Genomic DNA, 26,875 nt, shown 5'->3' with positions numbered 1-26,875 from the left:
AAAGGATGCTCAATTAGTATTCATACGTTTGAGAAATTGGCTTGTTGGTTGACTGGGATGTTAGTCCTTGTCAAGCAACAGCCACGATCCCTTGCAGGGTCAACCACAAAAGGTCATTAGTTTAACCTGTGCTTAACCCTGGGTAGCTTAACACAAAAAGCAGTCAGACTAAACTTAGAGGCAATTTGCTAAGTATTTATGCTGCACACAAACAGCAACACAGTGAAAATACCACAAAATAAAAATCCCAAACCAATCTAGTAAAATAAAAAAATTCTAATAAATAATTTGACACCAAACCCATCAAGATCCAATTAGTAGAACCAGAGCCATGATTTTTTTACAGGTTAAGATTCAAAATATCTAGTCCTCAGTTTTAGAAAATGGCTACATGTGCACCTTGAGCACCACAATCAAGGGTGCAGGAGTGGTTGTGACCTTTCGGGGTGGAATAGTCACCCATGCCAAGTCCAGGTGCAGGTTAAGATGGTGGGAGCCTGTATGTCCCTGCAAGGTGAATTAAAAAGGATTTGCCTGTACCCCAAATGTCAGGTCTACATAATTGAAAACAGATATCCCTGTCATATAAGGGGATCAAGTAAAGACAATCTGTATATGGCCCAAAGCATACCGTCAAAATATGTGCTACATGACACATTATAACCTGTAACTATCTGTTTCACATCTTCAACAGGTCTACATTCCACTGTGACCATGGAAAGCACTCCTGAGACAGTCACTTACCCCCTGGATGAAGTCCTCCACGAGGAGAGCAATCCTACATGTGGGTACGTTGGGGGTGGCTCTGGCCCATCTGGGTAACCTGGTCAGACGAAAACTGTCAGCCTCACCCTACCCACATCGACTCCTCCCAGCCCTGTTTGATCTACATCCCAGGCAACCAGTCACCCCCAAACCTGTGTCCCAAGTACTGTACCAACCATTATGTGCCCCCTTGCCCAGGTACCTGAGTCACAAGTTGAAAACCCTGACAATGATGGACCTGGCACCAGGGGCAGTGGAAAAACTATGCCAAGGGTGCAGGAACTTGGGGGTAGGGTGAGTGGGAGGGATAGTGTGAGCCAGCAGCATGAGGCTGCTGCGGATAGTACTGGTCAGGACACCACCTCTCAAGTCTTGGGAGCCTACCAACTACCCTAAGGCGTGATGGACTAGGTACTAGCCATGATGGAGGAGATCAAGCAGCTGCAAAGGGACATCCACCAGGACGTCATGCAACAGATGGCAGCCCACAATGCCCACATGGTCTTCCTAACTGGGGTGCTGAGAGAAATCTACATCACCATGATCAGGGAACGTCCACAACACCGACCCCTTCCATTGACCAAGTTACACCAGCCCCTTCAACAAATGTAGCAGCGAGTGGAATAATGCCTCTGCTAGTGGAAGGACATGTCTCCGAAAACCCTGCTTCTGGTGCAGAAGAACCCTCTGCAATCGTGGATGTCAACCCAAACAACCAGGGGGTACAGATGGCAAGACAACAACCACTGGCAGGAAGCAAAACCCCACTGATGGATTCTCTCTTTTGTGCATCAGATGCACCCTGTTGCTTTTCTACAATCACTTTACAAATTGCCAGGATAGTGGGACACTGGACTTGGGACATCAACATTATTCCTTTGTTCACATTCAACCCATTGTCCTATGCACATGAAGATGAACACCACGAATGCACTATCTATGTCTGATAGTCATTCTTCATCCATGTAAGCCAATGATGTTTACTGCTCATGATCAACTCATTATAAGGAAATGTGAGGAGGAACATGTACAGGTAGTAACCTCCAGGAGATCACTCCAACACAATGACAGAAGTGGACAATCACCAATCTCTTTTTACAAAACTGTGCTGCACATAGGCTGACCAAATGTTAGATCTGTCACAGTCAAGTAAGTCCAACCCTGTTTTGTTCTCATGCCTAGGTGTCAGTAAGCCACTTCCCACTGACCACTGAAGTAAGGGACATGTCAAACTGTGTCACTGAGAATAGCCTAACAGATTGATGGTAACTGTCATCAGCTCAACCCTTATCACATATCTATATCATGCCTAGCAAATCAACATACCCCACAGAACAGACAGAGGACAGTACATCAGCCCTTAATCAGGGAACCTTCCACTTACAATGGTCAGGCGTTCTGTAGGCATGTCCCTCACATATGTCAGTTTGACACACATGCACAGTGGCTTGCAATGAGGGACCACAATGACTGCTATATTCAAGTGAAACAGGATCATTGCTAATATAATTTGAAGGTTGAATGAATGGATTTCACAGGATGACATGTGTCAAAGATGCATGATCACACCTGTGACACCATTGGACCCCCATACCATGGTAAACACTTATATTGTGTTGCACAGATCTCTGCCATCCCACTGTCCTGACAGTCTGGACATGGGACTCCTACACCCCAAAATATGTAACACATTACATGGATCAATATAGGTCCACTTCAAATGTCAGAGCAGCTAAAACCATCTGCCTTTGACACAACTCAGAAATGTACACATGAGGATGGCATTGTGAAGAGACCTGGAAGGACAAAGGCCCTCAATACAAACCTGGTGGTAAATGCCGCCTATCGCTGTGCTGACGGTCGCCAACATACCGTGACCGCGGCGGTATTCTGCTATGGGTATTATGACCCCCGGAAAGAAATTTGCCACTATACAGACACCCACACAAGTTAGCTAGACCAAAGGTGAGTGCTAAACTGGTGGCACCAAAACCCACACCGTTACATCAACAGGAATACGCCCACAGTATCACGACCCATGAATCACCATATGGGTCTTTCAACCGTGGTAAACCATTGGTGGTACACACCGCTGTGCTCAAAATACACACACACTAACAAAACTACACCACATTGGACAATTCAAACTACATACACATGACACACATACACACAACACATCCACACACTCATACCAATATAAAACACACACCCACATTACCCACAACCCTTTATCACCCAAACATTTTGGCAAGTGAGAGAGACAGAAGCCAGGAGCACCCACTCAATCAGAGCCACAAAACAACCTCACCCATACACCATCCACGCACCTCACACTACAGAATCCCCAACACAGCACCCCACACACCCGCACACGTATCACTCACACCACATCCTTGGCACCCCAAAGACTCCCTAGGTTTTTAGAGGAGGAGCTAAGGGTCATGGTGGAGGAAATCATCCGGGTAGAGCCACAGCTATTCGTATCACAGGTACAGCAGATGTCCATTGCTAGGAAGATAGAGCTATGGTGGAGAATCGTGGACAGGGTCAACGCTGTGGTACTGCATCCAAGGACAAGGGATGACATCAGGAAGAAGTGGAATGACCTACGGGGGAAGGTGCATTCCGTGGTTGAAAGACACAAGGTAGCAGTACAGAGGACTGGCGGTGGACCCCCATCTCCTCCCCCACAACTCACAACATGGGAGGAGCAAGTCTTGGCAATAATGCATCCTGAGGGCCTCGCAGGAGTAGCAGAAGGACTGGACTCTGGAAAGTCAAATCTTTTCTAATATATCCCCCACCCTACCTGCATGCCATCACAAACTCCTACCCCTACCCTCACCCCCATCACTCCACAACCTCACATTATCCCACTATCACAACCCACCCATCCAAATGACAAGCCCTGCATGTAACACCAATCCATGGACCCCCATCACAGACCCGCATGAACACCCATCACCACAGCATGCCCATTAGAGAGAATCACCTAGCCCACAAAATCACCACGCACACAAGGCAAAGCTGACAGGGCTAGCACAACCATACAGAGAAACACAACCATGCACAAGATGGCACATGCAGAAACAATAACACTGCATTTTCATCCCCACAGGACCCCTACTCAACGTCACCGGTGAGGAGTTGCCAACAACATTCAGTCCCCCCCAGAAGAGGCCCACAGTGATGACAGCAGCTCTGCACACCTGGATCAGGATGACCAACCTGGCCCATCAGGGACCTACGGACAGTCGGTTACCCTGCCACAGTCCCAACCAACCACAGAGTCTCACCCCTCAGGAAACACCAGCACAGCACACGCGCAGCGGGCCAATGCCACTGTCCCCAGGACACGTCAATCAGCAGTGTGTCCACCACTACAGGGACCCCAGGCAACCCCACAAACCCAGGATGATCATGGACCTGGGGTCAGTGGCAGTGGGCACTAGGTTCAGGGGACAGAGGCACAGGACAACAGGGAAGCTAGGATTACTGCTGTGTGACAGGGGGAGGACAGGCCCAGGGAACCGACTCTCCAGGAGGCACTCACCAACATCCTGGGAGAATACCACCATTCCCAGGAGATCATGGGCCAGATACTGTACAAGTTGCAGGAGACCCAGCGGCTGCAGGAGGGACAGTACCTGGGGATCGGGGATGACCTAAAAAACATCTAGATCTAGACCATCCTGATCACCAGTGCAGGGGTGCTGTCTGACATGGGCAAGACCATGAGGGAGGCAGTGGCACACAAACGGACCCCTGAAACTAGCCACACCGAAGAACAGCCCTCCGACTCCGCCGGCGCTAGTGGACAGGAGGCCCCTCTACAGGACCAACAGGCCACTAGCACCCCACCCCCTGTCACCCTTCTGTCCCACTCTGTCACCCTGTCCACCTTGAACTGCCATTGCTCCACTTCCTATGCTCCCTTGGACAATGCACCTGTGATACAAATAGACTGGACTCTACCCTGGACTTTCCTCCACCATCACCCCAGCCCACTGCACACCCCCTCTACTTATGAGCACTTAAATAAACACCCTTGGAACAAATACAAATCTGGGGTCCGTCAAGTGATTCAAATATGTATTAGTACAACATTATCAAAGCATTGCAGGTCATATGTGCAGTTACATTTTCGTTGGAATGACCTTTAGTGGGCAGCAGTAAACACACCAGGAGCCAGAGTGGGCCACAGAGATATGAAAATAGAGATGCCAAAGGGTACAGTACATGGCCATAGACAGTGGGAAATCAGGCTGCCATGTACAATGTCCAACAGAAAACTGAAATGTAAAGTGAAGTTACAGTATCTTACCTGTGTGTCACTGGAAGTAGTGCCATATTATATTACTTTTGTTGTACACATCTTCTTCCTCTGCCTCCTCTTCCTCACTGTCCACAGGCTCTACCGCTGCCACAAAACCATCTCCAGGCTCACCCCCCTGCAGAAAAGGCACTTGGGCCCATATTTATGCTTTTTGATGCAAAACTGCGCCGGTGCAGTTTTGCGTCAAAAATATTACTGCCGGCTAACGCCATATCGGTGCACCGTGCGGGCGTCAAATTTATACTTTGATGCACGGCGGCCCACACCACAGGTGTAAGTCGTTTTTTTTACGCACACCGCAGCGTCAAGTCATAAAGCAAAACTACGTTAACGCAGCAGAAATGACTGTGAGTCGATATACGACACCGCAAACCGGATATGCAGCGTTTTTTTATGCAATAGCGTCAAAATTCCCTGCAAACACAGCCATTTCAGCAGAGGAGAGCCAAAATGGATCCCAGATGCCTGTACAGACCCCAGGAAGATGTCAACAGACCAGGAACCAGCCAGGAGGACCCACACAAGACACAGGACAGTTTGAAGAAGAAAAGAGAGTGTTGCTTCAGTGCAGAGGAACAGGAAATTCTGGTGAAAGAGGTGACGGAATTCCAGCACCAACTGTTTGTCACCTCAAAGTTGCCAATCAGTAGGAGAGAGGCAAGATGGCAACAAATTGTTGACAAGATTAACAGTGTGGCAGAAGTACGCATAACAGTCATCGAGTGCAAGAAACGCTGGCATGACTGCAAGCGCAGGACCAAGGAAAAGATGGCCAGGAACATGAACGCAGCACTGCAGACTGGAGGTGGGAGTCCAGCACACCAGGAGGCCCTGGACCACATGGAGGAGATGATTGCAGCCGTCATCCCTGAGGAGATCGTCACAGGGATTCAAGGACAGGATAGCGCAGACTACCAGGAGACAACACACATGCAGGGTAAGTCGCATGGGGAATTAAAATGCGCTAATGTCAACTACAACCGGGGGGATACCGACCACAAAATGCATGGAAGTCATCATATACATGGAGTGGCATGGGTAAAGGGGTATGGCATGGGGGCCTGGCCTGTACAGAGGGAAGCTTGGGCACAACATAACACAACACCAACAACAGTTCCATGGGGGTATGCTGCCATGCCAATGATGGAGCAAAGGTAAACCCACGCCAGGAGGGAAGGTCACAACATCAAACTGACATCCCGTCACACGTCTGCCACTATACCCCCTACATTAACTAGGGCCCAATTAACAACCTCTAGCCATACCGACAACTGAAATGTAACAGTGACAACAGTTGCCACTACCACCTCCGCTGTGTGAGCTGGTCAAGTAGCCAATGGCAGTAACGTCCCCATTTATCACACACACCTAAATTAGTGGGTTGAGGATCACAACTTTAGCAATCCCCTGAAACAAGACAAATGTTCCAGTCCTGTCAATTGTGAATGCCCATAGTTTCTGCAATCGTCAGCCAATGTCATCAACAGTAGGAGCTACACAGCACTAAGGTCACACCCATGCTGCATATGCCAGGGTCCATCCTGTGCTTGGGTCACAATGCAACATCCCAAATGTCATACTGCTCAGGCAACAGCATTGAGGGGGAGGACACATGTAACTGGTCACTGAAATACACCCGCACAGTCAGAGGAGGAAATAGGACACTGCTACGACTATCAGGGCAATCCAATTCCATACATTCCCCAACATCAGCTGTACACATACCAATGCTAACATCCATATCGTGCCATAACAATGCAATGCATAGGATACGCTACATTTCAATTACATATAAGTCGATGTGAAAGATCAGAGACTGGGGCAGGTCCAGATTTTTAGGTGTGCTGCTAGTGCCATCAGAGCACCCACAACCAGTGAAAGGTCTCACCATGAGAATGGAAGTACGGGGAGGGTTGAGTAGGACAAGAAGGTGGCAAATGATAATTGGCCTAAAACAACACCTAGAGGAGACAATGCCGACAAGTCTAATAACTTACCACAATACATGTTACGTGCAGGTGGGGCATAGGCCTGGGAGAATGCCCATCTGAAAGACTGGAGCAATGAGCAGGAAACAAGATCACAATGTGAAATCATCACAAGGAGGCATGTCACATCACCAATGCCACAACACAGATACACTAATTGTACCCTATTTCATTGTAGAGGACGATGGATCTCCTGAGGATATGCCTGTCCAGGACTACCCTGATGACATGGATGACGAGCTGACAAACATTAGCCACCAGACCTTCAAGATGTCCTTGGAACCCTCCAGACCCCACCTTCTGTCACAAGGAGGAGCACAGAACAAGCAGCCATCACAGAGGACCCACCCACAACCCCAATTGTAAGACCTGCCAGCTCCAATACAGCTGAGGACTTAGATTACACAGGCACCTGCATTTGAGAGAACTGTAGTCGGAGTACAGTGGGAGCTGGCCAAGGAGGTGCGGGCGGGGATGCAAACTATGGCAGCCAGCCTAGAGGGGGTGCGTTTGTGCATGATGTCAACTGAAGAACAGGCAGCAGCTATGCAAGGGCGAACAACTATCTTGCAGGAAGTAGAAAAAAGGCTGAAGGAAATCAGCACAGCTGTAATACAGTTGACTCAACACCTACAACAGCAATCCTGTCAATGCCTGCACAAATGCAACATTGAACCCCTCAGGGCCAACCTGGCTGCCTACCATCGTGATGTGGCTGCTATTCTCAAGAACCAGCAGATCCTCCTTGCAGCAGTACTGCCCTTAAGACCTTCACAGGTAGCAGCGACCGGGATGTCTGACTCCACGTCTTCAAACACTGAGGTGTGTGTTGCCCCTTCACAACCACCACCACCAAGGACAGAGGAGGCAACACACACATCAGAAGAAGAAGACATGGAACAGATCACCTTCACACGTAAAAGTACCCAGAAGCACTAGTCCCTGCCACATGGCCACCTGTTACCAAGGTCCAGCACTTTGTAACATGCCAGTCTTGCAACAACTGTACTCAATGACTGTTCTGCAAACCACTGTATATCTTGCCAGCCTGCCCAGTGATTGTCTCTCACTTACTCATTGGCAAACCCTGTCCCTCTGCATTGTCTGACACATCACCCCAGCATGTCAAATGCATTTTCCTTTAGAACTTGTGTAGGATCACAATGGAAGATGTCACTATAATGGACTCACAATCATGGACAATGTACATATAGCACTACAGCACTTTTCAATAAATCGCACTTCTACAACCACTTTGTCTCTGTGTAATGTGACACATCAACCGTGCAGTAGATCACTGAAATTTGCCTTCTGTCAAATTACATAGCTTGTCAATAAAACTGTCCTGAAATAATGTAGTCTGCTAACTATGCACAGTGGCCTGGATTGCACCATTCTCTGCCCTTCCAGAGGGTAATATCTGATGAAAAGAGAAACCATACACTATAATGCTGTGTTGGACAGAATAATGCTTCCTCAAGGGATATCTAAGCCATTAAATAGTGGCAGCAAAATGTTGCCACCATGCAATACTAACACATATAACATTGCCCACAAATCTAAGCACACAGTCAACAAACTGCATGAATGAAGGTGTCTGAGCGTACATCCAAATAAGTAATCATGCTGAACAGTGTCACAAATGATCTATGTGAGTCATGAACACTATACTTCAAGATTGCTTACTACCACTCAGCTAATGAGAGTTTCCTTGAACATCACACTGCAGTCAGACATAACACAGTGTCCCTAATCATAAATCTGGAAGCACTGTATGTGACATTGAAAACATACTGAATGAAAAAAACACGTTGGGATCCATAGTAACTGTGATTGATGGTTGCAATGAATGGTTAAATCTTTGCAAGGTAGCTCTGGGGTAGCTGCCAATGTTACAGCTCAGTTGGGATTTGTTTGTAGCATAGGACACACATGTAATAGAACAGAATTCAGGGCATAATGCTTTGTTTTTCGGGCATAACCGTAATTTTTTGACGCTTGTGCGTCATTTTTTACGCGTATGCATCCAAATTTTAGGGCATTAACTGGGTTTGGGTCATTTTGCCATTTTAATGTAATGTTCAATTTGTGACACAACTGAGAAAGGCTGATTGTACCCACTTTGGTCTTGACTTTGTATGGGCATATGTGAGACATCATACTGCTGCGGACCATGATCTGCTACTTCTTTAACAGGATTTTCACTCCTGGCTGATGCACTAGATGGCCATATGTGTGGCCTAAATATATGTATTGCACAACTTGGGCATGTTTGGCGTCAGGAGAGGATAGCAAGGTGACGCACATAAGTACAATACCTCAATGCCTATGGCTCAAAGTGTGTGCATTGGCTACTAATGTAGTTGTTGACCCATTGTGTGTGCATCACAAGATGCATTATTGAAAATATGCTTGTATGAATGTGAAGTCTATGTGTCCAAACCTTAGATGCAAGTCAGTGTGGAAATGAGAGAGGACATGTGTTAGTCATACATGTAGCAACATCTGTTGTGTGCACTTCCAAGATTTTGGGTAACGTAGACACCACAAATAAAAAAGCATGCACCGGATAGATGGCAGACGCTTGTTCATGTCAGTGGTCCAAAAGTTGCCCATCCCATGTCCTGGAAATTTGGAAACTGCTTCCTAGGCACTTGTTGGTGAACCCACCGTGAGTCAGGCACATGTACAGACTAAGTGAGTACCATGTTATGGGCACAGACAGCCAAAGGTGACCCACAACTGTAATATCACGCCACAGTTGTGGTCATTGGTGGACCAGCAGACGAGGCAGCACGTGGCCACATATTTCCAGTGATCAATTGCACATAGGTGTCTGGTTCATGTGTGTGGTCCAATGTTGATCCTGTATATTTTTAGGGGTCTATGATGTCACAATTACGTCCATCTACTGAATATCCTTCTGAGTTCAATGGAAGTAAAGTCGATGAGCACATGAGAACCTATATGGGGATAGTCCCACCCTGTCACTGCAGACGTGTTATGAGACTGTCAACAGGGCAACCTTGGTGTGCTGAGTGACATCATATCTCAGGAGTCATGTTCCGGCAGGTGTCATTACAACATTTTTACACAGGTTGGCCTGTAAAGTTCCCACTGCATCTGGGAAAATCATAGCCTCTGTGTTGATTCATCTTGCAGCTATTCAGCACGCACAGGCCATCAATATGTTGTGAGCAATCTGATTCAGCGTGTGAACTGTCAGGGTCCTAACATGTGTGGACTTTTCATGTACATTATCAGAGGCAGCTGGTTCTGCTGGAGGCACCAAACCCAATCCCTGCATACGGCCCTGGTACACTGTCACACTTTGTCATGCATACATGAGACCAAGACAAGGGATAGGCCATTATTTTGGTATTCCAAGACAATTTTACAAATATGGTACAATTAAAAAGCAGATGATGCTATACAATGTATTTGGGTATGCATTGAGGAAGCCCCTGACAAAATACCCCCTGAGGAATGTGAGGTTTAGTAAAGCAAGTGTGGTACATATGTAGCCACAAGGAACCTTTAGGGTAACGCACAGACAGACTGACAGGATAGAGGGTCAATCAGGATCCAGCAATTTCACAAGGTACATACTTACACTTACACTTACACTGGTCAGGTGAAGAACAAGACAGTTGACATGGGAAACTGTGTTTGTCCTGTGTTTTGGAAGGTGACACATAAACCCAAGGGATGTGTTACACGTCTTAATTACTAGCAATGCATAACAGTGTCTTTGACAAAATGGCAACTTCTATGCTGTTCCAAGCATCTGCAAGGGCAGTGCATGTTTAAATGGGTGGTCTGCATGGAGGTGATCACAGGTGTGTTCTTTATCAGTTTATCACAAGTCCTGTAGGTGATATTCCAGTTCAAATGGCCAACAGTACATTTCACATGGGAAGCAATCTACAGGTGATAACAGGGCTTAGAAACTACAAGCCAGTGTATTAATTGACCTGACGTCCATGCAGTCAGATGTACTATGACAATGGCACACCATAGGAAAGGGTGTAGCACACTGGATTACTATTGTTAGTCTGTGTGTGTAGAGGAGGGAATATCGAGGTACACATATTACCATTCCAGGGACCTCTTCAGACAGGTGGGTTGAGACCAGGAGCATGGGTGTGTCAGGAGTTAGGAAATGGGCTGACATGTACATGGAATGTCATGTGCTCAATGCTTGTCATAGGTGTGGCACCTGTGCTGTCTATGTTCTGCTTATATGGAACTCTAGTCACAGATAGTCCTTTCAAAGATAGGTGCTCTCCGACTTACTGCTGTCAAGGGTCTGGTCATACATTCCTGTTACCAATGCAATAGCACATCCACTGCCTCATTTATGAGGCTTGTTTTCCCCTTATTGACTGATGGTGTCTTAGTTGTGTGCCGTATGCTGTGATGAACCATGTTGCCAACATGTATGTGTGAAATAGGTGTGGTCCTCAGCTATTGCCCTTCAAAGGAGAAATGTACAGGATATATGTAATTTACAGTGTGTGCGTATGTGACTGTTGTATAATACGCATCACAATTGCTTTGGAAATTTCTGTGCCTGATCGGTATATCAGCAATGCTCCATGAGCCTACACTGTTATTCTGATCGTTAGAGATAAACCATGATATGGTGATTATTATCGGTGTTTATTTACATATGTTAATACAGTGGTGATGGTGAGTTGTTTTAAAAGAAATTGTTCACAATATGTTGGCGCCTACGCAATCAAGCAGCTGTGTTTTGTTGTTCCCCCTCATGTTGCAGGCCAGCATCCTCCTCTTCCTCCTCTTCAGGCATTTGAGGATCTGGTTCTAATAGGGGAATGTTCCTTCATATGCAAATGTTGTGCAGAATGGCACATGTTAAAATGATCTTAGAGACCATTTCTGGTGAATATAGGAGGCTGCCACCAGTGATGTCGAGGCACCAGAATCTCAACTTGAGGATGCCGAAGGTCATCTCCACTATGGTGCGTGTCCTCCTAAGTGCCTCTGGCATTGTGCGCCGTTGCGGTAGGCGGATGAAAACCACTGCGCAACTTCGCATTGGTTATCATTGGGCCCTATGGGTTCCAGGAGCCAATGGCGATGTACGCCAGTGGTGACAGTACACATCGCCGCGGACATGACCGCCATTTTCTATCTGTTCACTCACTTGCTACCTGACCTACAACAGGAGAGGACCTACACTGCAAGTGCTGCTGTGACCTGTGTCTGGAAGCGACAATGGCTCATGCGCCTGGGGAAAGGGCCCCTGCCTTCACTGTAGAGGAGTTGGAGAAAATGGTGGATGGGGTCCTACCCCAGTACACGTTATTCTACGGTCCTCCAGACAAACAGGTGAGTACACTGTGAGCATAATGCGTGGGCCATAAATGTTGGGATTGCTGTGTGTAAGCCACATGTAGGGGGGGAGCAGAGGCGTAGTGGCCAGAGTGCTTCATGTATGATGGTCAATGTATGTGCATCAGGGGATGGGAGGGATCTGGTGGGCCATGAGTGAGACGTTCTGGACGGTTGCCTAATTCCCTTTTCTACTGTCTTTTCCATGCAGGTCAGCGCCCACCAGAAAAAGGGTATTTGGCGTGCAGACCCTGGGGTCTTTGACAGGCGGAGCACCCACAGCCGCAAACGGTGGGATGACCTGTGCTGCTGGGCAAAGAAGATGGCGGAGGCCCAGCTGGGGCTGTCCTGCCAACGAGAAAGGGGTGCCTGTCGCACCATGACCCCCCTGATGTTCAACATCCCGGCGGTGGGCTGTCCGGAGTTGGATGGGCGCTTGAAGGCATCACAGCAGCCACAAGGGGGTGAGTACAGATTCTGAATCCTGACTTTGCAAGCCTTAAGGGTTACCTGGGTGGAGGATGTGGGCTGTGGGTGCCCCTAGGCCAGGGCAAAGAAGGCAGGGTAGGTCCCTTGTTGGGCAGGCTCTGGAGCACTCCTACCCCAATGGTGTTAGTGGGCATCTACTACTGGGCATGGCCCAGTGGGTTTCAGGTGTGAAGTTGATTGGCGGTAGGCATTGTACCCCATAGGCAGGTTACTATCTTAGTAACTGGTAGTGCATGGCCTAGTGCATAGGGCTGCTCCCTGTGTGTTTTGTATGCCAACGGTGGTGGTGTTGCTGGCACCGACCAAGTGTATCCCCTGTCTCCCCCTTTTTTGTTTTGTCATCCTGTCCTTGTGTGCATTAGCATCATCTGGCTGAGGAGCAGAGGCACCGGTGACGGAGAGAGCTGAATCCCACATGGGCCTGGACGCCGAATCCACTGATGGTGAGGGCACCAGTGGGACAGAGGGCGAGGGGAGCACCACGATGGTGACCAGAGGGGACACCACAGACAGCGACTCCTCCTCTGTTGGATACTCCCTGGTGGTGGCGGACACCTCTGTGCCCACCCCAACAACAGGTACAGCCGCCACCCTCCTTACCAGCACCTCCCTCTCAGCAGCCACTCAGCGTGTTCCCCGTGCCTGCTCACCCAGGAGGGTGGACATCTCCTTCACCTCAGGCATCTCAGGCCCTGCCCCAGTTAGCCCTGCTTCCCTCAGTGAGGAGGCTATTGACCTCCTGAGATCCCTCACTGTTGGGGAGTCAACCATACTGAATGCCATCCAGGGTGTCGCGAGGCATTTTCAACAAACAAATGCATACCTGGAGGGCATTCACTCTGGTGTGGCGGCCCAACAGAGAGCATTTCAGGATCTGGCTTCAGCACTGATGGCAGCCCTTGTCCCTGTCTCTACCCTCCCCCCTCCAACTTCCTCTACCCAGTCCCAAACACCTCAACCCCAGCCTATCCCAAGCACACCTACAGACCAACATTCGCCCAAAATCACCACACAAAAGTGGCTCAGGCAAACACAAGCACCACACTTCATCTCACAGGCACAGCAGATTGACACCGCCTACAAACATCCCCTCTTCCTCCACTCCCAAACCCTCTCCCTCTTCCCACCCCAGTGTCTCTAAGAAGCTTTTCCTGGGAAACATTGACCTCTTCCCTACCCCTGCCCAAATCCTTCCCCTCGGCCAGGGTGTCCAGAACCCAAACCAGCACCCCAGCTACCAAGTCGATAAGCGCTGTGGTTCCTGCAGCTGACAGAGGTGCAAAGTGGGCACCCGTCAGCCCACCAGTGTGCCACTAACACCTGCCTATGACAAAACCATTCAGCCACCTGCCAAGGTGAAGAAGGGGACAGCATGTAGCAAGGGGAAGGAGCACCAACCACCCAGCAAGGCCACCTCAAATACTCCAGCTGCCGGACCCAAGGTGACACCACCATCTGCCAAGGTGAGGAAGGGGCAGAAAAAAACAGGCAAGGCACTTCAGCCATCGGAGGCTGCAGGTGAAGGCCTGGTGGCTACCAGCACAACTGCCAGCACCGCCACTTGCACCACGGCCAGCACCGCCAGCAGCCCCGCCACAAGCTCCGCCACCTGCACCGATGCATGCACCACTACTGTCAGCAGCAGCAGCCCCAGTGGGCAGCCGTCCGAGACTGTGGGAGAAGGCCTGGGGCCTCCACCCACCACTGGCAGCACCATCACCTGCACCACAGCCAGCACTGCCGCAAGCACCGCCGCAGGCACCGGCGCAAGCACTGCCACCTGCATTGCTGAGAGTAGCACCACTACCATCAGCCCCAGTGGGTAGCCCTCAGAGGCTGTAGGATAAGGGTTGGAGCCTCCCACCACCACTGGCAGCACCCCCACCAGCACCAGCACTACAAACAGTATGCAGCCATAGCCGCCGCATGATGGAGTCTAGCCCTGCCTCAATGGACTATCATGCAACCTGGTCCCTGCAAATCTCGTGCCTCAGACACCCAGGTGAGGGACTGTGAACTGCTGCATCCCAAGTGTTGCATCACTGGGCACAAAGCCCCCTCCAGAACCAGTGGAGAAAGGCGTCCACACACCCAACCCTTGGCAGGATTAAGCAGACTGGGCACAATGCCCCCTCCAGAACAGTGGAAAAGGCATGCACTCACCCAATCCTTGGCAGGATGAAGCAGACAGGCCACAAAGCCTCCTCCAGAACCAGTGGAGAAAGGCATCCACTCTCCCAATCCTTGGCAGGATGGAGCAGACTGGCCACAAAGCCCCCTCCAGAACCAGTGGAGAAAGGCACCCACTAGAGAGACTGTGGCCTTGCACTCCCCAGGACCAAGCAGTGGGCAAACCACCACTTGAGAGACTGTGGCCTTGCACTCCCCAAGACCAAGCAGTGGGCAAACCACCCACTTGAGAGACTGTGGCCTTGCACTCCCCAGGACCAAGCAGTGGGCAAACCACCCACTTGAGAGACTGTGGCTTTGCACTCCCCAGGACCAAGCAGTGACCATGGAGCCCCCTCAAGGAGCAGTGGTGTGATTCCATCTTCTGGCTGAGATGCCCCCCCTTCCCTATCTCCCTGAGGTGCCTGTGTGTTTTTGACCTGATGCCCCTCCAGTGTCCTCTCCGTATTGAGGCAGGAGTCAAGTTTGGGCTTAGCCCATGATTTTTGGCCCACTGGCTCACAGAAATGTTGAATGGACAATGTACCGCCTTCTGTACATATTGTATATTTTTGTAAATACTGTTTTTCTATGTATTACGTACATTTGCCTATTCCTAATATATCACTGATTTGACTCTATTCCTTTTGTCCTTGCTTTCTTCCAGGGGGTTATGGGGTGTAAATGTAATGTTGATGCATGTTTTTGTGTGTATGGTGTTGTGAGTGAGGGTGGGGGTGTTGCATGTTGCATGTGTGTGTCACTCTATTTTTCCTCCCCCCTCCCCTGTGTACTAGATGCCGTACTCACCGTGGTCATCCCTGCCGCCTTTCGTATTCCTGGTAGATGAGGAGGTAGACCAGGATGGGCAGGACATGCAGCTCGGGCTCCATGGCATCCTGATTCTTCGTATGTGTTGAGCGGTGAGTGGTTTCCCTTCCAAGTCCTGTTTCCGCTGTCCTTTTGATGGCATTGCTACCGCCCCGAAAAAGCTGGTGGATTGGCGGGTTGTGATGGGGTGGGCAGTACATTGTCTTCTGCCTGGTGGCGGTCGGAGTGTTAAAGTGGCTGTCTGTGTTGGCGGTTTCCGCCATGGTCGTGATCCCATTTTTTTTTACCCCCGGCCTGTTGGCGGTATTACCGCACTTTAACACACACCGCCAGGGTTGTAATGAGGGCCAAAGTGGTAGACAATGAGTTTAGGCAGGTAAAGGCTTCCATGAGCTAGAAAAATCTACTTCAAATATTGTCTCTCAGATTGCGCATTTTGACTGCCCCAAACGAGAGTCACAACTCCAAGTCTAAACTTGATTGACTACCAGAGCTGTATACTGCAAGGCATCAATTGACCTGTTTGGTGGTCATACAGAGACCCTTCTCAAGCAATCCTGACCCACACACTACCCCACAAAGTCAATGAAATTACAGAACATCACATTCTTACACTCAGGTGAAGTACTGATTGACGAGATCTGCCCACAAGTCTCCACCTTCATCCTCATCACTCACATCCGCATTTGGCATTTCTGCATTCTCACCAGGTGGAAGTGCTAGCTCACCCTCATCTGCAATGTATGGGAACTGTCACCTCAGGGTAAGTTTGTGGAACATGCAGCAGGCCACAATGATCTGACACACTTTAGTGGGTGGGTAAAGGAGGGCTCCACCAGACTTATCAATGCTGCAGAATCTTGCCTTCAGGAGCCCAAAAGCGCCCTCCACCACACACTGTGTCCTTCCATGAGCCTGGTTGAAGCGGACATCCCCTGGGTGGTGGGGTTCCTCACTGTTGTCAACAACCAGGGGTGGCTTGGGTAGGCAGAGTCCCCTGTAGGGAATCATGACATGAGTGCAAACATGAGTCCAGGGCAACATCACATTTGACAGCAGGCATAGCCTACAAACACACATGACATCTGTAACCTACCAACCAGTCAGGCCCTCTCTGGGTACTGTCATGTCATCAGCTGTGGGATAGTAATGATGTTCCACATGATGAGGACATCAAGGACTGCATCTGAGTACCGTGCACATTACTGGGAAATGTAGAGGTTTACCAAAAAGACTGCTTGGACATTTATGGAGTGGAAGTTCTTCCTGTTCCGATAGACCTGTGCATTGCCTTGCAGGGGAACCATCAATGGCTCCCACTACATGTGGATTGTGTGCCAATCCACAGAACTCTGCCTTCACATCAGCCAAATCCTCGTTGGAAATCAGATATAGCTGTTCAGATGTTAGAAAAGTGCAGACATTACATCCTTCAAGACCAGATTGAACATAGGCTGGGAAATTCCTGCAGTTAGGGCCAGAGTATTTTGGAAAGAGCCTGTGGCCAGGAAGTGCAGCACTGACATGACTTGAACAATGGGTGGTTTGCTATTTGTATAGCTGCGTAGGCCAGCCTAAAAAAAGAGTCGGGTGGGCATGGCGGTAAGGAAGAAGGGGGTTTTGCACCAAAATGACGTTAAGCAGGTTAGAGTAAAAAAAAATGACTCTAACCTGCCTAGAGTCATTTTCTGATGCAAATCCATCCATACCACATGACTCCTGTCTTAGAAAAGTCAGGAATCATGCCCACCACCCCAATGGCCAGCTCAGAGGACCACGGTCCCCTGGGCATGGCCATTGCACCCAGTGCCAGGTGGGGGGCCATTTTAGGGCCCCCAATGGCTCTTAAAAAAAATACTTACCTGTACTTACCTATACTTACCTGGGATGGGGTCCCCCATCCTCCGCTGTCCCTCAGTTGTGGGTGGGGGTGTCCTGGGAAGTACACCTGTGGGCTTATTCTATGGTTTTCCACCATGGAAATAAGCCCACAGGTCCCCTAACGCCTGCCCTGACCTAGGTGTTAAAAAATGGTGCAAAGCAAGCTTTGCTCAATTTTTTGACCCCTCCTCCCTCCCCTGCGTGATTTTAGCACAGGGGATAAACACGGCGCTTAGGCCATTGAGTCATTTTTTGCACGGGAATGCCTACTTTGTATCTCATTGACACAAAGTAGGTTTCCACGTCCAAAAAATTACTTTAACTCCATAATTTTGGCACTAGACGGGTCTAGTGCTAAAGTATAAATATGGATTTAGTTTTGCACCGAATTAGCGTTAAAAAAATGACTCAAATTCCTGGCAACACAAATATAAATTTGCCCCTAAATGAGAGAATAAAAGAAGATATGCTAATTGCTTTTTGTGCCCCTTGCAGGTGATACTATATATGTCACATGAAAAACGTGACATAGCACATGATACAGTAAAAATATGAAACATAGCACATACCAGTGGTAAAAGTGGCACATTTGTCATGTGCCATCCCCTTGCCTCAGTTAAGATATGTACACATAAACGGATGCGTCAGCAAGACTATGTGAGACTGACATCAAACATTGCCTGTGATTAAAAGCCCAATAATACAATTATTTGCACATTGCTGAGAAGGTGGTAACTGTGCCACCAAAGATTTCAGAAACTTAGAAGGACAACATGACAAGATGTATCTACAGTATGGACAAATATACATCTTTGGACATTGCCTGCATTGAAGATTCTGCTGTTGCAATGTTTCCCATATTGTGATGCATCAAAATTTAACTTTTGTAATCTTTGAGAGGCTTTAAAATGGCAACTGTCTGACCTACTCCACTGGACAAGTGGAAACTACTGCGACCGCCGACTGAAGTCATCATGGTGGTAGGCAAATGCTACCACGGCAGACATTGCCTTTGGGGTACATTGCTGCTTGTGATGGTCTATGACCGCCATCTCCTGATTATTCTCTCACTTGACACTTAAAACTACTGCCAGCAAGACCTGCACAACCTGAGCTGCTGTTTACTGGCTCTAGGAGCAATCATGCCACGTCCTACAGGTGAGAGTATCCCTGCCTTCTCACAAGAAGACTTGGAGAAGCTTGTGGAGGAGGTCCTACCCCTGTATGAACAGCTCTATTGTGCAACAGGCAGCAGATAAGAGCACCATGTGCATATATATTTATGTAGCTCTACTAAGCTTTGATTTAGGTAGCCTAGGCTTATGGGTAATTTGTCAGAATGTGTCCTTTGAGCCCTGAAGGTGCTATCAGTCTGCTTAAATGTTTGAGTTCCTAGGTATGTACCCATGTGAAGTGACAGGCTTAGAGTCCTCAGACATTGTGGAGAGTGTGCAATGAGTGTTCCCTGACATATCTTGTTACTGTTGCACATAGTTATCTGAGATGTCATGACAGCCATCACCAGGTAAAGCCCATCATCAGATGTGCTTGATGTGTGGTCTTATGTGCCAAAATGATAGCAGGAGGTGTTGATGCATGTGTTTTGAACGGTTTCTCACCATAGTTGTGCCCTTTCTGTATCTGGAAATACATCTGTGGTCACAGCTGGCATTGTTGTAGTGTTGTACTGATGTCAGCTAATGACACTTATGGGCCATAGGTCTGCAGATTGACAGTCATTGGTACTTGGCTATGAAACACATGAAGTGTTGTGATGCATCTAACCATTTAGGACATGGTATTTGCTGGTGATTTGTGTCGTCTGCCTGCAGAGAAAGTTGATGCTCAATTGCCACTTTCTGTAAATATTGCCATCTGGACTAGTATTGTATACCTTTTGCACTGCAAGTATATGCCTGTAGCCACACCCGTTATCCATAAACAACATACATGTGAGGGTTAAAATTCATGCCTCACTACTAAAGTTCTTCAACTTCAGCCTATGTCCAGTGTATACCCTTGTCATGGCGGAGAGCTGTGACAGGTGTGCTCATAACAATTCTGACCCTTTGTGTTACACATCCTTGACTGGTCCCATGATCACACTGCCTTATTGGCTCCTTGATCCAGCTATGATGAGTAATGTCCATGCTCCTGGTTTATTGGGATTGAACTTCTTTAAAGAGTGTGTTGTGAACTGATGTTCCTGATATCTGACCGAGTTTTTGGGATATGATGTGGGACATGTCAAAAGCAAGTCTAGTTGTATCTTTCTATGACATTTTTATTGGGTGCACACATGTTTTGGAAGTATAGTTCAACATAACTCTAGTGCCACAAAGACCTCCACTTCATGAAGTAGCATGTGGGTACATGTATGTGCATAGGTGCACACATTTAGAGGTTTACACTTTTGTGTGCATAACATGTGACTCCCCTGTATGTTGTCCTGGCAATATGGACATGTATGTAGCCTGGCTTTGACCTTTGGGGACCATATCCAGCTTGTGATCTACAGAAGTTGTGGATGTGTGTGTGCAATGTTTGCTATTTGGAGTAGCTGTCACTTGCCCTTTTGTGTGATATGTTATACAGTGTTCCTGGTCAATGTCATGTGGATTGCTCCTGTCTCATAAAACCCACTACTCTAATACCTAGTCAATCCTGGGGCAGAGCTGGTGGTTGTGATGTGTACCCTGGTGGAGAGTGTTAGCAGTAATATTCCCCTATCCAATGTCTGCTATGTGTCAAAGGTAGACAGGATGTTCAAGACAGGTTGTCATTGGCTTGTTGGACTTACTCATAGTTAACTCTGCCTGTTCTTGTTTGGGAATTATGGGCATGATTTTCTTTTGTGTCTTTGGTATCCATGCAGGTACTAAACTATGGGGGGTCCTCATCACTATAGCAAAAAATGGAACCCATCTGACTGTGTCATGGGCTCGTGTAATCTGCTTTTACTAACCTGGTGGGTGTTAGTTCCCATCGACAGATCATTCTTCTCCAATATCACTGTAGAAAGTGGGTAGCTTGTTGCTCTCTTTCCTCTGCTATGTATCAGGGGGTATGTCTATGTGTGATTTTCAGTCAGGCAGGGCCGAGTTTTTTGCTGTTTTCTGATGTGTCACAGCATTATGTGAAGCAGTGGTGTCCATCAAACATGTCATATGATATACTTGCCTGACATCTTCACACCTGTTGCAAGGTAATTTCCCCTATTAAGTAAGGAATGCACATTGACATGTGTGATGTCCAATCAGAGTTGACAACGTGCATGTTAGATATGTGTGCATATGCTACATTTCCACTGGGACACATATGTTGGCATCAGGTGTAAGTATGTGATTGTCATGCCCATGTCCTGATAGCAGAAACTTGTCACACATTTGGTCCATGGAATACGTTTATAGGTATGATACATAGGCAATGGTTAGCCATTCACAGCAATTTGCCCAGACAGCACTGTGTCAACATCATGTTTATTCTGAAAACTTAATTAATGGCTCACTGTAGGTATTTAGCATGTGAACCTGCTGTAGCTATGTAGAATATGCCACATGATGCCAGGGTTTTTGGGCAATACAAGTTTGACAATGGACTTGCTTGGTGCTGTAGTGGAAGTTCATAAACACCTGTGTGTAGGTTGGTAAGTGTGACCTCACTGTTGGCTTGCATCATGGTTGGTGTACCATTTATACTAGCATCACCTATGTTTTGCCTGTGGGAATCCTCTACAGACAGATGCCATGCTTGCTATGTCTGAAGTGTGGGTAATGTATTGCTCCTCATTATGTGACAATTTAGTTTACTCATGGTAGTGTTTACAAGGTCTGTTTACCTTCTTCCTGCACAGTACAGTAGTCTATTTGATACGTACACAAAATATTGACCTACTAAATGTGTGTAGGACATTGGTGTGAGCTAAGTTGGTCCTTACCTGACTAATATTGCTTGTCCTCTGGAGACATTTATCCTAGATATTTTGGACCTGAGTCCATTGTCACGTCTTTCTACATCACAATTGGTGCAAGTGTATGACATGTGTACTACCTCCTTGACTGACATTTGACAGGTGTGACATGTTGAAATGTCATATGATGGTATGTTTTCATAGAGTTATGGTTAAATCTCTGTCACTTGAAGACGGTATGGCCTGCTTGTGCAAGGGCTGCCTGCCTTTACATGGCAGCATGTGTTATTTCTTTTTTACATGACATCAGGATAAGTGTTAGAAATGGGGTCTTTCGGTGGCAATCAGGTAACCCCCTGTCCAAGAAAGGACCCTCACTCTTGTCATCGTAAAGGAGAATCACCCTTACCTAACCCCCGCTCACCCCCTTGGTAGCTTGGCATGAGCAGGCAGACTTAACATCAGAGTATAGGTGTAAAGTCTTTGTCCCAACACACACAGTAACTCAGGGAAAACACTACAAAATGACACAATAAAGGTTTAGAAAAGTAGGTAATATTTATTTAAGCAAAACAAGACCAAAATGACAAAAATGCACCATATACATGTCAAGTTATGAATTTGTAAAGAATAAGGCCCTAATTACAACCCCTGGTGGTCTGTGATAAAGTGGTAGTAATACCGCCAACTGGCCGGTGCTAATTACCGCCAAATTATGACCACGGCGGAAACAGCTCAGCCAGACAGCCACTTTAACACACTGACCGCCAGGGGGGAAACAACAGGCACCACGGTGGTAACCGCCTACAGCCAGTGTGGTGCTAACAACATCAAAAGCCTGGTGGAAACACTAAACAGAAGGAAAATGACTCACCTGTGGAGACTCAGGGAAGAACCACGCCACCATGGAGCCCAAGTTGCATGTCTTCCCCATGTTCTTCTACGTGCTGCTCCACTACGAACACCAACGATGGCAAAGAAGACCACAGTGAGTACAGCCGCCTAGATCACATGGGAGGGGGAGAAAAAAGAGAGTGACACACTCACGCAACACGCAACACCCCCACCCCAATACTATACACACAAGCAGATGCAGTAACATAACTTATTGATCTCATATCCCTCAATAATAATGCATGGACAAAACCAATAGATTAAAGTGAGTGTAATAAGATAAATATAGTAGGAATACGTGCATCCAAATAAAAAGGTATATACATATTTACAAATCAAGGAACACTGCCCAGGCCTCAATGTTCATGGGCCACAGGGCCATATCACAAAGTCCAAGGCCCCACCTCACTCCTGCAACAACAATGTGAGAACACTGCAGGGGCATCAGGTCAAAAATAGGCAGGCACCTCAGGGGGACAGGGAATGGGGGGGCACTTCAGCTTGAAGATGGTACAATGCCACTGGTCCTGGAAGGGGGCAACATAATCATTGCTCTGTCCTGGCGAGTGTGAGGCCACAGTCTTTCCAGTGGGTGACTTGCCCACTGGCTCTGGAGGGGGCAACATGCCCATTGCTCTGTGCTGGGGAGTGCAAGGCCACAGTCTCTCGAGTGGGTGACTTGCCCACTGGCGCTGGAGGAGGCAACATGTCCATTGCTCTGTCCTGGGGAGTGCAAGGCAACAGTCTCTCTAGTGGATGACTTCTCCACTGGCTCTGGAGGGGGCATCATGCCCAGTGAGTTTCATCCTGGGGAGGATGGGGTGAGTGGATGGCTTCTCCACTGGTTCTGGAGGGGGCATCGTGCCCAGTGACCTTCATCCTGGGGAGGATGGGGTGAGTGGATGCCATCTCCACTTGTTCTGGAGGGGGCATCGTGCCCAGTGATGCAGATCTTGGGGAGTGCAAGGTCACTAGTGGCCAGGCCTCACAATAGCCCATGGGCGCAGGACTACACACTGTCCATCGGTGAAGACGGCTGTTCAGTGGGGCCAGTGGTGGTGGTGCTGCTGCTGCTGGTATTGGTGGGGTGAGGCTCCAACCCATCCCCTGCAGCCTCAGATGGCTGCCCACTGGGGCTGGTGGTGGTGGCGGTGGGCAGGTGGTGGTGGTAGTGGCTGTGCTGCTGGTGGTGGCGGGGGAAGGCTCCAGCCCATCCCCTGCAGCCTCGGACAGCTGCCCACTGGGGATGGTGGTGGTGGCGGTGCTGCTAGCGGTGGTGGGGGGAGGCTCCAGCCCATCCCCTGCTGCCTCGGACAGCTGCCCACTGGGGTGGTGGTGATAGTGCTGGTGGCGGTGCTGCTGGTAGTGGTGGGGGGAGACTCCAGCACATCCCCTGCAGCCTCGGACGGACCATGGTTGGTGGTGGGGGCTCTGACTGAGTCCCAGCACCAGGCCCCTTGTCCTTACTGGCTGCTGGTGCAGGCCCATTGCCCTTCCTGCCAGCAACTGGGGATGGATCCTTGCCCACGTTTGGCAGCAGCTGAGGGTGGCTCCTTGCCCTTCCTTCCTGCAGCTGGGGCTGGCTCATTGCCCTTCCTTCCTGCAGCAGGGGTTGGCTCCTTGCCCTTCCTTCCTGCAGCTGGGGCTGGCTCCTTGCCCTTCCTTGAAGCACTTGGCGCAGGCACCCTTTCCGTCTTGCTGGCTGGTGGCTGGGATCCTTTCCCACCTGGAGTTGCTAGGGACACTGCTGTGCCCGTGGAGTGGGTGGCTTAGGTGCTTGCCTGAGCTTTGACCACCCTGGCCTGACGTGAGGGACGGGGGGAGGAGTAGGGAAGAGGTCAATGGTAGAGAGGAAAAGCTTCTTAGGGACATTGGGGTGGATAGAGAGAGATGGTTTGGGAGTTGAGGAAGAGGGAGTGGTTGTAGGAGGTGTCAGACTGCTGTTTTTGGGTGCTGGTGCACGTGCTGGATGCTGTTGTGAGGTGGATGGCTGTTGGGTGTCTGAGTGCTTGCATATGTGTACTTTGGGAGGAAGGGGCACAGACACCAGGGAAGAGGAGGCAGGGGACTTGTGGATGGATGTGGGGGTGGTGACTGCCAGTGAGGGATCTGTGTACTGATAGATGTGCTGATGATGGTTGTAATGGATGAGGATGTAGTGCATGCAGGTGTTAGTGGAGACGCTACTGGGAGGGAGGTGGACGAGGAGGAGGAGGGGGCCACAGTGTCTGCATCTGGATGGTGTTTGTGTGAGTGCCTGTGTGATGAAGTGTGGTGCTGGTGTTTGCCATGTCCACTGTTATGTGTTATCCTGGGTGCCTACTCGTCTGCCTGTTTGCTTGGGATAGGTTGAGGGTTGTGGGGAATGGGATTGGCTGGATGACATTGGAGGGAGGAGGGTGGAAACAGGGACAATGGCTGCCATCAGAGAGGAGGCCAAAGCCTGGATTGATCTCTGTTCGGCCACCAAGCCAGTGTGAATGCGCTCCAGAAATGCATTGGTCTGTTGCATTTGGGCTGCAGTCCCTGGATGGCATTCACAATGGTTGACTGCCCAACAGAGATGGATTGCAGGAGATCAATAGCCTCCTCACTCAGGGCAGCAGGGCTGACTGGGGCAGGGCGTGAGGTGCCTGGGGTGAAGGAGATGCCCATCATCCTGGGTGAGCAGGCACGGGCAACTCGCTGAGGGGCTGCTGGGAGGTCAGTGCTGGTACGGGGGTGGCAGCTCTACCCACAGCTAGGGTGGGCACAGAGGTGTCCACCACCAGGGAGCTTCCATCGGAGGAGGTATCCGTGTCCGAGCTGCCCCCTCCTGTCACCGCTGTGGTGCTCCCCTAGCCCTCCATCCCACTGGTGCCCTCAGTGTCAGTGGATTCGGCCTCCTTGGTCCTGTGGGATGCAGCTCCCTCTGTTGCCGGTGCCTCTGCTCCTCTGCCAGATGATAATGCACATAAGGACAGGGTGACAAAACAAAAAGTGGGGGGAAGAGACAAAGGATACACTTGGTCAATGGCGGCACCAACACCACGGTTGGCATACACAACACACAGGGAACAGCCCCACGCACTAGGTAATGCACTACCAGTCAAAGTGCTAGTCACCAGCCCATGGATAGGGACACCTAACGCCAATTGCAGCATATCTGAGACCTACAGATGCCTGCCCAGTAGTGGATGCCTACTAGCTTGGTTGGAGGACCTTCACATCAGAACCCTGCGCAGCATGGGACCTACTCTGCAATGTCAGGCCTGGCTTAGGGGCACCCACAAGGCCCACACCCCTCACCGGGATACCACCACACTAGGCGTAATTTGTAATGAAGAGCACTGTACTCATCCCCTTGTTTCTGTTGTGATGCCCCCAAGCGCCCATCTAGCTCTGGATAGGCCACTGCCAGTATGAGGGCTATCAGGGGGGTCAGTGTTCGACGGGCACCCAATCCTCATTGGGAGGCCATCTCAGCTGGGCCTCTGCCGTCTTCCGTGCCCAGCATCTAAGGTCCTCCCACCGTTTCCGACAGTGGGTGCTCCGCCTGTCATAGACCCCCAGGGTCCGCACGTCCTTGGCGATGGCACACCATATACCCTTCTTTTGATGGACGCTGACCTTCAGGGAAATACACACAGGGAAAGGTATTAGTCCGACCGTCCTGCCTGTTACACTTATGGCCCACCATGCCCCTTCCCATCCTCATTAGCACAGACAAGGCTCAGCATACATGCTGCATGCTGCCCAGGGCCCATCCACCACCCCTCCTACACGAGGCCTTCACTCTCAGCACTCCATGCATTCATGGCCCATGCATCGTACTCACGGTGTACTCACCTGTTGGTCTGGAGGTCCATACATCAATCAGTACTGGGGTAGGACCCCATCCACCAGTTTCTCCAACTCCGCCGAGGTGAAGGCAGGGGCCCTTTCCCCAGTCACACGGGCCCTGGTCTGTTCCAGACAAAGGTCACAGCAGCACATGCACTGTAGGTCCACTCCTGTTGAAGTTCAGCTAGTAAGTGAGAGAACAGATAGAAAATGGTGGTCACTTCTGCGGCGGTGTGTACCGTTACCGCCGGTGTATATCACCATTGGCCACTGTACCCCATAAGGCCCAATGACAACCAATGAGGAGATGCACGTCAGTTCTCGACTGCCTCCTTCAACTGCGCGCAAAATCAGCAGAATTACCTCACTTCCACCTGTCCCTCCATACTGGACAGGCAGACGCCATTTCAGGGGGGGTGCAGGCCATGG

This window comes from Pleurodeles waltl, chromosome 2_2 (genome assembly GCF_031143425.1).
Source record: "Pleurodeles waltl isolate 20211129_DDA chromosome 2_2, aPleWal1.hap1.20221129, whole genome shotgun sequence".
Taxonomy (NCBI): domain Eukaryota; kingdom Metazoa; phylum Chordata; class Amphibia; order Caudata; family Salamandridae; genus Pleurodeles; species Pleurodeles waltl.
The sequence above is the reverse complement of the archived record's forward strand: the minus strand, read 5'-3'. Positions refer to the sequence as shown.